Source organism: Euprymna scolopes, chromosome 7, assembly GCF_053919585.1.
Source record: "Euprymna scolopes isolate OS-2025 chromosome 7, ASM5391958v1, whole genome shotgun sequence".
Lineage (NCBI taxonomy): Eukaryota > Metazoa > Mollusca > Cephalopoda > Sepiida > Sepiolidae > Euprymna > Euprymna scolopes.
In genome coordinates this window covers 172,837,610-172,852,183 of record NC_136488.1, presented here as the reverse complement: position 1 = coordinate 172,852,183, position 14,574 = coordinate 172,837,610, and positions in this window count along the sequence as shown.

Below are 14,574 nucleotides of genomic sequence, written 5' to 3'. Positions count from 1 at the left end.
ACATTCCAAAAAGTTCGGCTATAAAATGTTTTAATTTGATCCTTTTTATAGGTTTAGTGAAAATGTCGGCTACATTACTTTCAGATGTTACATAACTAAGAGTAATGGATTTTTTACTTATTTCATCAATTATGAAATGATATCTGATGTCAATATGCTTCGACCTTTAATGAATCATAGAATTATTTGCTAATAAGATACTCTGGTTGTCACAATGAATTACTATATGTTTTTTATTTAGATCTGGTTTTAAAATAGATTTTAGAAGGGTGCTTAGAAAAATTGCCTCTGCACAGAATGGGTAAGGGCCATAAATTCTGCTTCACAAGTAGAAAGGGCAACAATTCGTTTTTTTATTTTTTATTTTTCCAAGAGATCATAGGTCCAGTCTTGGACAGTCTAAAACAGTATTCCGTTATATTTTTTCTATCCTCAGAGTTACCCCAATCTAAATCTGAAAATCCTTCTAAATTTAGAGGATATGTCGACTTTTTAAATATTAAAGATTGTTCCTTGGTTCATTTTAGATAACGAAGGACTTGTTTTGCACGAGTAAGGTCCTTAATTGTCGGTTTTGATAAGTTTTGAGATAGCTTTGTTACAGTGTAACATATATCAGGCCTAAATCCTCCTGGAGGGTAATATAGATTTTACAGTTAATCGGAGCATTTAAATAAGCATTTTTTACATCCATTTGATGTATTTTTAAATTGTATTGAGCGGCAAATTGTAATAAAATTCTGATTGCCATTAAATTTGTCGTTGGTGAAAATGTGGCAAAATATTCCACTCAAAAAATTTGTGAAAAACCTTTTGCAAAAAATCTTGCTTTAAAAGTTTCACTGCCAGAGGCTGTGATTTTTTGGAGAAAACCCAGCAAGAATTTATATTCTTATCTTGGTTTTGCCACCATTTCGTATGTATTATTTTCAGATAAAGCTTTCAATTCGGTTTCCATACTTTTTTTCCATTCTTGGTGATTTTCTGAATTAACTGCCTCATTATAACTTTCTGGTGCACTTTTCAACGAGTAGCAGTAATAAATTGCGTAGTCTTGTATCTGTTCAATTTTTAAGAAGTCTGGCCTTTTTCACTCCCTTATCGGGTATCGACGTGTCGGATTAATATTTACGTCAGTAGTTTTACTGCAATTGTCGTCATTATTAATATTTTCATTGTGATCGATTAAGATGCTAGGTAATATTTCCTCACGTTTTTCATCCACTGGTTCACTATTTTTTAAATTCAATGTATCATTGAATTTTACACATCTAACCTTTTTTTTTTATGGCATTTAGGAATGGAAAGTAAATTAAATATGCTGGACTGCTTTTATCGTAATCTATGAAAATGCCTTTTTCTCTTTTAATATTTAACTTATGAGTATTTTCTATAAATGTAAAGCAATTTGAACCAAATATATGCATTCGGTTCAATTTTGGTTTTGCACCACAAAACGCTTCATACAGTGTTTTTTTGCCCAATCTTCTATTGAACAATCTATTTCTGATATATGCTGTTACCATTAAAGCATACGTCCATAAACTATGCGCTAATTTTGATTTGATAAGTAGACATCTTGCCATGCTCTTTCAGCGGTGCCATTTTGAAATGAGGAATACGGCGCCGATTTCTCATGTTTAATATGATGGTTAATTAATAGAAGTTCAAAGCCTTTACTAGTAAATTCAATCCCATCATCTGAGCGAATACATTTTACCGAGCTGTGCAGGGGCTGCAAGGCAATATCAACTAAATATTTCTTAGTGGCAAGGATAGTGTCGGATTTGTTTTTTAGAAAATAAACTATAATTGAACCTGAATAATCATCAACAAAGTTCAAAACATACCTTAAATTGTTTCTTCCCATTGGGCTTGCCAAGTCACGGTGCACAAGTGAGAGAATTTTCGTGGCCTTTTTGTCTGGTGTTTTGCTTATATATTTTGTCATTTCCCCTGTGCACTAGATGTATCAGAATTTGGAGGGAATTTTTGACACCCCTCACACAAAACTGCGAATAAAATATAAAAAGTTCGTAATTTCTCTTTTTAAAGTGGATTGTTTATTTTCTTTATGAAATATACTAACAAAATAAACTATTAAAGTTGTTTGAAAAATAAAAGAAATATTATTTTTTAAAAAACAGTGTTTACAAAGTGCCGGCGCATCTTCATGCAGCCATTTTTTTTTTTTTACGTAATGAAATCAATTGAATTTTACGAGTTAAATATTTTTCCATTTTTAAACTTTAAAAATCTATCAAAATTTTTCTATTGGTTCAATTTTTAGGATATTTTCAGGGTCAATGTGAAATTTTATGCTCTTTCCAATAAACCAAATATAATATTTTGGACAAATGTTTTTTTTTTAATTAACCCCCTCGCCCATTTTCAAGTGTCTATTAAAAAGTAAATAATTAATTTACTCACCAAAGTTTTATATATCACAAATTGAAGATAAAAGATCAATAAATAATATATTGTAATTTAAAACAAAAAAAGAATAGTTTTTTTGGAAATTTACCTATAAAGTCCAAAGTGTAAAACCTTTTTTTTTTTTTTAAACCACGTTGAATTTTTTTTTTTTTTTTTTAAACCACGTAGAATTTTTTTTGTTGTTTTTTAAGTGGAAGTTCATGTGATGCTTAGAATGTCAAGTAAATATGGAATGCTTACAACAATTTTTTTCTATTTCATAAAATATTTCCTTTTTTTAGATATAAAAAACAAAAAATTCACCGGTAAAGAAATATTAAAATATATCAATCAAAAACTCATGTATTTCATTAAGAGAATAAAAAAACAAAAAAAATCGGTCAACTGTTTTTTTTTTTTGTTTGTTTTTTTTGTTTTTTTTTAATAATAAAAACTTATAAGTGAATAATTTCCGTTTTTTAAGTACGGAGGACCGAAATACTAAATTTGGTTTACAGTACGCATTAAAAAGACATATAATTTATTTCCCTTCTATGCGCCGCATTTTAAGTAGTAGCAGTAGTAGTAGTAGCAGCAGTAGTAATGGAGAAATCTAATGAGTTGGATAAGAGTAAGAAATGAAAACACTGCAAAGAACAGATTATAATGATTTTGAAAGAAATATATTTTTCTATCACCTATGAAATTTTAGAGGGAGTGATAGAATAAACTGCAATGTGTCCTCACACCTCTGTTAAAGAATGATAAAGTTGATACAGTTTAATGCAAAGAACTTGGTAAGATGACTGTCAAATGTGTTATAACTATTCTAGTGATGAAGAGGAGTAGCTCAAGTGATGTGAAGGTTGAGATTCTTGAAATGATTTCCAAACAGGATTGTGATGGATCAAATTAACAAGGGGAAGTGAAAGAGTCTGATAATATCAAAGATAAAATGTTGACTGCAAACAATGGATTGAGAAGTCAACTGATATCTATGTAATTTGTGCTTTTGCAACAATTCTTAATGTGGTATTTTCATTAAGAAAAGATGAAAGGTTTTTTAAACAAGTGAAAGTGAAAGAATTTAATGCCAAAGATAAAATGTTGACTATCGACAATGGATTAAGAAGTCGCATCCTCTAGAGAAAATGTACTTGACACAATTTAAGAGAAGACTACTGATCTCTATCTAGACAGATACAGTATTGAAAAGGGTGGAATTTTCAACAAATGGTTCTCTCTGAAGATGTTATCGGATGATTTGCTTCACAAGAACTTGTTGCTTTTGCAGAAATTCTTAATGTTGTGTCTTCGTTAAGAAGTTCGGATGAAAGAACTTTACTAAAGTACAATGAGAAATTTAAATGAGTGAAGCTAAATGGGACAATTTATCATTCACTTAAGTTGATGAATGGTGTTAAATATGTTGGCATAATGAATCTTCGATCTTCGTCTGCACTGCCAGTTTTCGTCTACAAAATCAATATGTTCAGAAAGAAACCAACATTCAATAAAATGTATTCATATGAATAGAAAAAAAAAATTAAACGAAGAAATAATATTTGTTCACACTCCTTCTTTCCCATGACTAAATTCAATTGTAAATTTCACTGTCTGATCTCTCTCTCTCTCTCTCTCTCTCTCTCTCTCTCTCTCTCTCTCTCTCTCTCTCTCTCTCTCTCTCTCTCTCTCTCCAATGAAAGTTTTCAATCAAATGGTTGATAGTTATTTTACAAAATGACACCGAAAAGATTATGATTTTGGTTAAATCATTAATTTCCAACTAAGCTTTTATTTAATTGCTTGACTACTGTTAGAATAAATTGCTTTGACTCTTCTGGAAATAAAGGATCGTAGTTATTCCCCTTGGCTAGAATTAAGGATTCCGCCATATTGATTTCTCGAAAACACGTGTATACTTTTAAGTTGATAAAACCTTTACGAAAGGCATTCCTGTTTACTCTTGTTTCATCTCGACTTATCATTTCAACTACTGTAATCAGTATTATATCATAGTAAAGTTGTAAAGGAAAATATTTTGGAAAATTATCAAAAAAGTACTGACTTGGGCCAGTTGAATTGTAAACAATATATTTTTGATTTATTTTTCATTTACAGATGTTCCTGCTTAAAATATTTAATAAATTTGGATGAATCGTCATTTCCTTTATACTTTCTGATGTGAAATACAAACGTGAAATCTATTGTGAAAATATTTCTTCTGGATTATGTAATTTAAAGGATTCTTAAATAATGAAAAATGTCACAAATGCTGAATGCAAGGATTTTTTTTAAACTTAAATTTTTGTTGGACTTTTTCAGGAATGTCTCCTTTATGTCCAATAGATTTTCCCGTGAACTTGAATTTTTTAATTTTTATTTATTTATTTATTTTTTTTTTTTTATACAGTGATCACCACTTATCAAGGCCCGGAAGCCACTCAGGGATAAGGGTTATTGCAAGTACATTACGTTAGTGTGGAGATTTGATGAAGTGTTTATTTAAGGGGACGGTTCATTAGGAATTTGTTAACATTGGACTTGAAGACATCCAAGTTGTAGTCTGGTGGGAAGCAGGCAGACGGAACAGAGTTCCACAGGCGTGCAGTTCTAAGAAAGAAGCTTTGTTCATGGAATCCGCGTTTTGATTTAGGCACAGATATAGAGTGGGGGAATTTTTTCACAGTGGAATTTGAATCATACATGATCAATTAAAGCAACGAAGTAAAATAATAAATTTTTAGTTAAAATAAAGACTTAAGAAATCAGAGCAGAAAATATATATTTCATGACAAATGTGATTAATCAATTCCAAGAAATTTCAAACAGAACAAAATAATGGAAACACATATAAAACAGGAACCATATTCTTGTAATGAGTGTGATGATGATGATGATGATGATGATGATGAATCAAATTTAGCAAAACACATGCGAAAACACAGGAGAGAACTTGAATGCCTACTAGATATTGTCCTCGGGTGTCTAAGGTCTCTCTGTACAGGGGTTTGTCAGAACAACCTGGCATGAGGATACTTTTTTCCATAGAAGTAAACCCTGACTAAATATTCAAAATTACATAGTATTCGCTGCCCAAATAAGATCTCCTCACTATGGCTAACTCACATTAGCTTTTACAAGGAATGGTGCACCTTCTCCAAGTGATGTTACCTCAAGTAATAGCACGAAGCTGGATACTCCACCAGACTAGATAAATTCTTGTCCTGGAATCCAGTAAGAACAAGAGACCAAAATGAAAGATACTACAATATATGAAAATGGTTAATTGGGGAGAGGAAAATTATGTTCTCAATTTCTTTACTAACTCAGTGTTTGAGAAATAAAGAACTTAAATGAAACATTCGAATATCCATGTATCTCATATAGAGTTCAAGTGTTGGCTCCAGGTTGTGGGCCTTTTGATTTCTGAGAACTTCGACTGAAGTAAAATAAAACAAAAAAGTGAAAAGCCATATTCTTGTAATGTGTGTGATTTTTCTTGTTCTCGTAAAGCAAATTTAACTGCATCAATAGCCTTAACGTAAAAACTCGGAAAATGCTGGCCCTTCATAAAGTCATTTAGAAACATCAGTGCATGACAGGCTGTACTTATCACGGAGAGAAGGTGGTTTAGGCCTCACTGAAATAAACCACGCATACCGAGCTTCAGTGGTAAGCATAGGCCAATATATCAAATGTTCTTCTGACCCCAAAATAAAAATGGTGAATGAACATCACACCAAATGTTTGCCGCAGCAGACGTCAACTACAAAGCTCAGTGAAAATTTCAGTGGTAACACACTGAACACCACAATAGAAGAATATGACAACCCAGCAACCCTAATCGCCTGAAAGAAGAGAAAGGAGTATACAAAAAGACAAGACTAGAAGGATGGCAACAACATAAGAGAGCAGGCAGGTTCATGGAAGAACTGAACCAGAGCTACATTGACAAGGAGGCCTACTACAATGGCTTAAAAGTGACAAATTTCCATTTGATGAAGAACGATTAATTATAGCTGCACAAGACCAAGGCTTACTCACAAATGGATTTAAGAAATTGGCTGGTCTACACCAAGAAAGGGAATGCATAAATGCAATTAAAGAAACTGTCAATGGTAAAGCAAGATATACCACCTCTGAAATTTACAAAAGATGTTGTACAAAAAAACATCACTCACTTTAGCAACTTTAAAAGCCCAGGAATTTACAAGATTTCAAATTTCTGGCTTAAAAAGCTGACGGCACTTCTAGAGCATTATGGCCAGGCGTTTACTCATGTTGTCAGTGACCAAAGATTCACCAGATTGTTTAACTATTGGAAAAACGACTCTGATACCCAAGAGCCAAGACACTTATTCGCCCAATAAATACAGGCTTATCTTCTGCCTCTCAACCACATACATATGGCTTACAGGAATAATTGCAGATCCAATCTACCAACACCTGGTCGATGGCGAGTACCTCCTTAAATAATAAAAGGGTGTACCAGGAATAAACTGGGTACAAAGGAGCAACTCCTACTTAATAAAACAATTTTTGAGGACTGCAAAAAGCGTCAAAGGAACTTTTCAATGGCTTGGATTGATTATAAAGAGGCAATGTTTGGGGATGTATAATGTCCATGAGAGCATAAGGACATTCCTTACAAAACAAATGACCATGTGACAAACATCAATTGCTCTACACCACACGGAAGGGACAATACAGACTTCAAATCTCAGTGTCCAGCGAGGTATATTTCAAGGTGAAAGCCTGTCACTATTGCTCCTTTGCTTGACAATTGACCTACTAAGCAAACTCCTTAAAAGATGTGATGCTGGGTACAGTCATAGTAGAGGCAGGAAAAAAGAAAAAAGTAAAAGAGTGAATTATTTACTCTTTATGGATGATCTCAAACTCTATGAAGAGACAGAAAAATAGCTTGTCTCCCTGATAGAAACTGTAAAAACTTTCACAGGGGATGTCTGCATGGAGTTTGGATTTGACAAATGTGCAAAATGCACAATACAAAAAGGAAAAAAGACGACATCCAAATATTTTCGGTTCAATGATGACTTTATTGAAATTCTAGAATAAAAAGCCACGTATGTCCCTCGGTATAAAGGAAAATGTAAATGTGGAGCATAAAATAATTTGACATTTGGTGGAACCAAAATACACTGCATGCCTTAAAAAGATCCTCAAATCCAAACTAAGCAAAATAACTGCCATAAATCAGCTTGGCATTCCTGTCATCTCATATGGTTTTGGTATTATTTCCTAGCCTTAATGCAGTTTCAATAGGCTAGATACAAAGACCAGGAAACTCCTAACCTTACATAAAATAATATACGGAAACCAATGTATGAACAGGATATGCCTATCACAAAAAGAGGGTGGCCTCAGTCTCACTGAAATAAACCATGCATATTGAGCCACCATAGTATATCAAAAGCTCAACAGATATGACAATGGAAATAGTGATGAACCACCATGAACGTCTACTCCAACAAACCTCAATCACAAAACTTGCTGAAAACTGTAGAGTTGAATGTAATAATCAAAGAGGAAAGCACCCCCGTGTGTGTGTGTGTGTGTGTGTGTGTGTGTGTGTGTGTGTGTGTGTGTGTGTGTGTGTGTGTGTGTGTGTGTGTGTGTCGTGCGGTCATACAACTTACCTTCGGATGGGATCTGAGAGAAAGAGAAATTAAAGATGGCAGCCATGGTTTTATAAGGTGTAATCTCGTGGAATCTCACGAGATCTCATCTTCCACTGCACATGTATGCAAATGGAATGGGGTCAGTTTTCTGATAAAATGTCTGTTAGCAGAGGCAGTGGGGAGAGACGTGCTGGAAATTGAGAGAGAAAGTTGTCAGTGACGAATTCTAGCTTGACTTTTGCGTATTGTATTTGGTTTATTTTGTTTTGCTGTTTACCAGCCCATTTAACATCAAAAACTTTGGGGGTGTCATGCTGGAAAATACTGCCGAGATAAACCAGCAACACAGATTGCAAGAAAAAAAAAGAAAGAAATACACCGAAATCGAGATAAACACAAGCAAACAAGGATGGAAACAACATAAAAAAGCAGGAAAGTTCCAGGAGGAGTTTAACCAGGAGTATATAGACAGGAATGCTTCACTCTAATTGTTCAATAGTGGGAGATTTCCATTTGATGAAGAAAGGCTCATTGTAGCCAGGGCTTACCAATGGATTAAAAATAAATGGCTGACCTACAAACAAATGACCAATGAGGTTTTGCCACTGAGTAATTTAGTACCCAACCTACCTTAAATCTGGATGCCCAATCTTATTGGCAGATGGACTTTACACTGTCCGTCACAACAAATTATGTAAATACCTTCATTGGAAGATCTGTGGAGAGATGCAACTTGACAGACTGTCAAACATTTGGGAACATGAACCACTACTGATAACATCAAACATAAAATTGGCCGTCTTCTATGACACTGATATACAGGCTGGCAGATACATAAAAGACAAGGCCAGCAAGCCAGATATTGTAATATGGAACTAGCCTGAAAGAACTGCGCTCATTATCAATGTCACAGTTCCAAATGATTTTAGCCTTAATAGAGCTGAACGAGAAAAGATGACAAAATAACAGGACCTAAAAAAATGATCTAAAAACAACATAGTCTCTGAATGAAATAAACATTATACCGGTTGTGATAGAAGCAACTGGCTTAATTAAAAAGAATCTTCAGAAATACTTAGAAGCAATTCCTGGAAGACTAAGTTGAAATACAAATAGCAGCCATAAAGGGAATAGCGTCTATTCTTAATAGAGCCCTTGAATATGAATTTAAATTGTAACAGAATCAAGTGTTAACTCCAGAACGAAGTCCCTTCATCTCTTAAAATTGTAAAAAAAATTTTTTAATTAGACGCCATATTCTTGTAACGTGTATGATTATTCTTGTTTTTTAACTCGGTTTTAGTCAAAATTATGCGAAAACACAGATTAAAAGCCATATTACTGAAGTAAAAAAATGTGGAGATATGTAAGAAGCTGAACATTGAGTGTAGTAAGAAATCTTGGGAACATATATCCAAGCAAACAGTTGGGAATGACACCTACATTATTCGCTATGACTATGTAATTCCTACTGGTATGTATCTAGAAAATGCAGCCGTTTAACCAGATATAGTGATTTAGGACAAAGCAAATAAAAAAAACGACGATGACAGAGATCAGTGTACACAATGATACAGGACTTAACAGAGCTGAGAGGGAAAAGATAACATAGTATCAAGGACTTATGTATGACATGAAATGAAATTGGAAACTAAAAGAGGTTTCAATTATACCAATCACAGAAGCAACTGAGCTTATGTAAAAGTACTTTAAAGGTACGTAGCAAATATACCAGTGAACCAAGTGCAAGTGAGACACAAAGGATTGCACTGAAAGGGATGACTTACAAAAATAAGTAAAAAAATATTATGGTACTGAAGATTTGTGTGTTTTTTAAAACGATGATAATAAAAAAAGCTGCTAAAGGCTGAGTATTCCAGGTGCAGCATTTTAGTAGGAATAAAGACAAGAAGTCTCATCTTAACATTTATTAAACAGTTTTATTGTTTATCTTCGTTAGTAGGGTTAGGGTTAGGTTAATGAAATGGGTTAGTTGTTAAAAGAATTTCTGTGAAGAGACATTGTGATAATACAGGTCTGTTGAAAGAGAAAAGTGTTGAATGGATACGTGTTGAAGTTGGTAGCCAAAACATACGTCCATGTATGGATAGCAGCAAGAGATTAGAGAGTCTTGTGATAAAAAAAGAGTATGCGTGTGTACTACATGTGAAGTTCGAGATAGCCATATTGGCTTGTTTGTATTCATGCTAGCCCTGGGCCAAAGGCTCAGGCGAAGAAGGGGTTTGCTTTTGAGAAAGTGTGTTGCCAATTTAACGTTTTATAAACTCATTCACGCGAATGAGGGCTGGTTTCTGATTGAATAAGCCAGGAACAAAGTGTATTTCAAAATCTCCAGCCGCGAGAATTTGCTCCTGCATGTGTTTGTTGCAAATTTCGTCTGCTATGAATGTTATGCATTCATTAAAAACTAAAATTGTTATTCATTTATAATTAAATTAAATACAATTGAAACTTGAAATTGTGGAGAAAACCGTAACTTACCTGAATAGCACGAGTTTCGTTTTTTTTTTTTTTTTCATTAAGAAAAAAAAAAGTTAAAATGCCAACGTCGCATTTATATGTATGATGGTCATGCAAATTTACATGTGAGATATGAAAATTAGAGGCGAGGGAGTTTGTTGAACAGGTATAAAAGAGGAAGGGAAAGGAACCATCGGCGAGTAGGAAGACAGCGTGTTGGAAGAACGTGTATCGAAACTAAACTATTGAAAAGACAGAACAACAAATTTGACTCGGTTCAAATACTGTAGAAGCTATTTCGGCCTTTTATATCACCTTTTGGCCATGGAAACCAAGATGTTTGATGTTCGTCGATTCCGGAATTTAGTGGTGCTGCCGCTGATATGCCCATTATCGAGTGGATTGAAAATGTGGAGTTTGTGTGTCAGCTTTGCACCAGGAAAAATGTTAAGTGCGTCCTGCCATTGAGATTGTGAGGTGGAGCTCTGGCCATATACAGGCAACTTAATATGGAGCAGAAAGTGGATGCAGAACAGATCAAGCAAGCCCTTATAACTGCGTATGCTGTTGATGCATTTAATGCATATGACCAGTTTGTCACTCGACAATTTCGTTCTTCATAGAGAAATAAATTGATTAGTTTATAAGTGTGTAAAATAAGCCCAATCATATAAAAAAAAACACAGAAGACACATACACTAAAATACTAAGACATTCTCCAAACATTAGCCGACCTGTCTACATGGACAATGCTGTCAAACATTGTGTCACATACCATATACAGACTCAAGGTCCAACTGTAAGTGTGCGCCCTCGCAAACTCCAACTCAACCACTGAAGGCAACTAAACAAAAGTTCCAACACATGATGAACTTGTGCATCATGTGTCTGTCTCAAAGCAACTGGTCATCACTGCTCTACTTGGACCCCAAGAAGACATTGAATGACTGGCACCCTTGTGGGGTTTATAGAGCACTTAACAGCCGGACAGCACCGGATAACTATTCAATCCCTCACCTGCATTTTTTTTCCAATTCACTCAACAGAAAATCAATTTTCTCTAAAATCAACTTCATGCGTACATAGACTCGAATTCCTGTTGACCCGAAGACATTCATAAGACTGCCATCACCACCACATTCGGACTATTTGAATTTCTTAGAATACCTTTTGAATTAAGAAACGTGCCCAAGCATTTCAATGGTTCATAGACACAGTCACACATGGATTGCCTTTTGTGTACGATTACATCGAAAACTTATTAGTTGCAAGCTCGTCTACAGAGGAGTATATTCAATACCTTGACCAATTGTTTCAGACTATCGGAATATAGCGTGATCATCAACCCTAACAAATGTGAGTCTGGTATTTCGTCATTATCTTTTCTTAGTCATGTTATTGACAAGGAGGTCATTTGCCCTCTGCTTGAAAAAGTTAAAGCTATTGTCAATTATCCTGCTCCGATTTCTCTTCTGGAATTTCTTGGTTTAATTAATTTTTACAGATGATTCTTACCTCACTGCACCAAAGTAGCACAACCATTAACCGATCTTCTTCATAATAGAAAAAAAAAGGATTACATTAAGCGAACATGAACTGCACTCTTTCTCAGTTTTAAATAAGACCTTAGCGAATGCAACGTTGTTGGTTTTTCACAAGACAGATGCACCACTTGCATTATTCGTAGATGCTGACACACTATTGCATATGCACGTCAGCGTCATACAACCTCTTCATGAAATGGATCTTCATCAGATCATTAGAGACCAGGAGAACGATGAAGAATTAAATAACTTATAATACTCTCCGAGTTTAAAGTTCCAACAAGTTCCCTTGCTTTTCTCAAACGATTTTAATTGGCGTGACACTTCAACTGGACACAAACGTTCATACATACCTTTCAAACACAGACGAGCAGTTTTTCAAAATTACACAATTTACTGTACCCAGGCATCCGAGCGATACAGAAATTGGTGATATCATGTTTCATATGGACCACTATTAACAATAACCCTAACCCGACTGGTCACAGAGTTGTATCTCTTGCCAGAAATTCAAAATTACTCAACATGTCCTTTAGCAGAATTCCCTATTCTTGAGGTTCGGGTTAAAGATCTTCACATTGACATAGTAAGCCCATTTTTACCACTTTCGAAGAACTTTGTATATGTGCTCACTTGCATCGACAGATTCTTCAGATTGCCCAAAGTCTTACCCATCACTGACATCTCCGTTGAGAATGTTTCACAGTGGATATCAAGATTTGCTCTGTTGGAAATTGTTACCACCGATAAAGGTAAACAGTTAGAATTCTATCTTTTCATTGAACTTTCACGATTACTTGGATGCAAGCATATGCCATATCTTATCATCCGTCCTTGAATGGCTTGATCAAGCGCTTCCATCACCAACTGAAGGCTTCTTTAAAAGCATATTCCAATACCAATAATTGGATGGAATTCTTTCCTTTCCATACTCCTCAGTATCAGATCTACCATTAAAATGGACATTGAACTTACAGCTGCTGAGACGGAACAACACCACTGTCCTTACCAGGACAAATGATTGCACCGGCCGCTATTAGATGCACACTAGACCCGGATAGCTATACATCTTGCTTGAAGAAGTACATGTCGAGACCCTTGCATGTTGAACAAAGTATCCAAAAGACAACAAATCACCTTCCTGAGGATATAAACACATGGTAGGTACGGGCAAAATGAATGCCGATACTCAAAATGTATAAACATTTTGACCTCTCCCTTTACTTAAAAATTCACCAAAAATCAGGAAATTAACCAATTTTAATAAAATTTTCAGTATTTATCAAATAATGATCGCGGAATATAATGAATTAATTATTTTAATTTAAATCTGAGTGGAAATGTATTATTTTGTTTAAACAAAAATACCTTTACTAAAGTTATGGTTTTCAGTAATAAAAAACGCAAGAATTTATTTTTACTTTTTTTATATAAATAAATCATCGTAATTTGTAACAATAAAAAAAAATAATAATTTTCACAGGAACATTACAAAAAAAGCCCCTAAAGTCCATATTAATGAATTCGATATAACTCGAAGAAAAATTAATTTCTCGAATTACCGATATTACCATTGAATTAAGCATTGTTTATTTAATATTTTCACACACAAAAATAATATAATAGCAAAAATATTTCTACTTTTTTTTTAAATTACAGATTTCGCATAATTTTTATATGCAAGATTTTAATAATTTCTTTGCTCGCAAGAATGTGAAACTTTTGGCGTAACATAATTTTTATATAATCTCAAACAATAATTAAAAACAAAAGATTAATTTAAAAACAGGAGCATAAAAATAATTAAATTAAAAAAATGACAAAATGATACGAATGTTCAGAATAGGAATGTATGGATGCACGTTTGTGGGAAAAATAAAAGAAATCTGACACCCCTACCTCCTTTTACTATTATGACGTCATTTTGAAACAGCGTTTTGATTGGCTGAAATTTTGGGCGTCCTTATAATCGTGTTTATATTTTTTTAGTTTGTTGCATTTTTGGCGAATGGTAAATTACTTGCTTTTTGAGGGCTAATTAAGTTTTTTTTTGCACAAACAAGGTGTTTTTTTTATTATTATTATTATTCAATTCAATATCTTTGGACTTTACTTTACTAATTATCTTTGAAAGAGATCCAGAAAACTAATATTTATCTTTTAAAGGATTTTTACAATGAATTTATTTAACTTCAAAATTTAGCTGAATTGGTTAGCAACAAGCAAGAGCAAGATAGCCAGCAACAAGTTAAACTGCAGACCAGCTTAATTCGGGTACTGGTTTCCAGTGGTTTTTTAAATGGTCTTATGGTTTTTTAAATCAGAGATTTGCTTCTCCTAGAAAGGTTGCCTTCACCACAGCTTATGGAAGCCCTTTCCACCCCAACACACACATACATACACACAAACAAACACGGTGCTAGTTGGCCGTTGACCCCCAAAAAGGGTTCATTCGCCCTTTGGAAGGTCTTGTTTTTAATCCTTCAGGG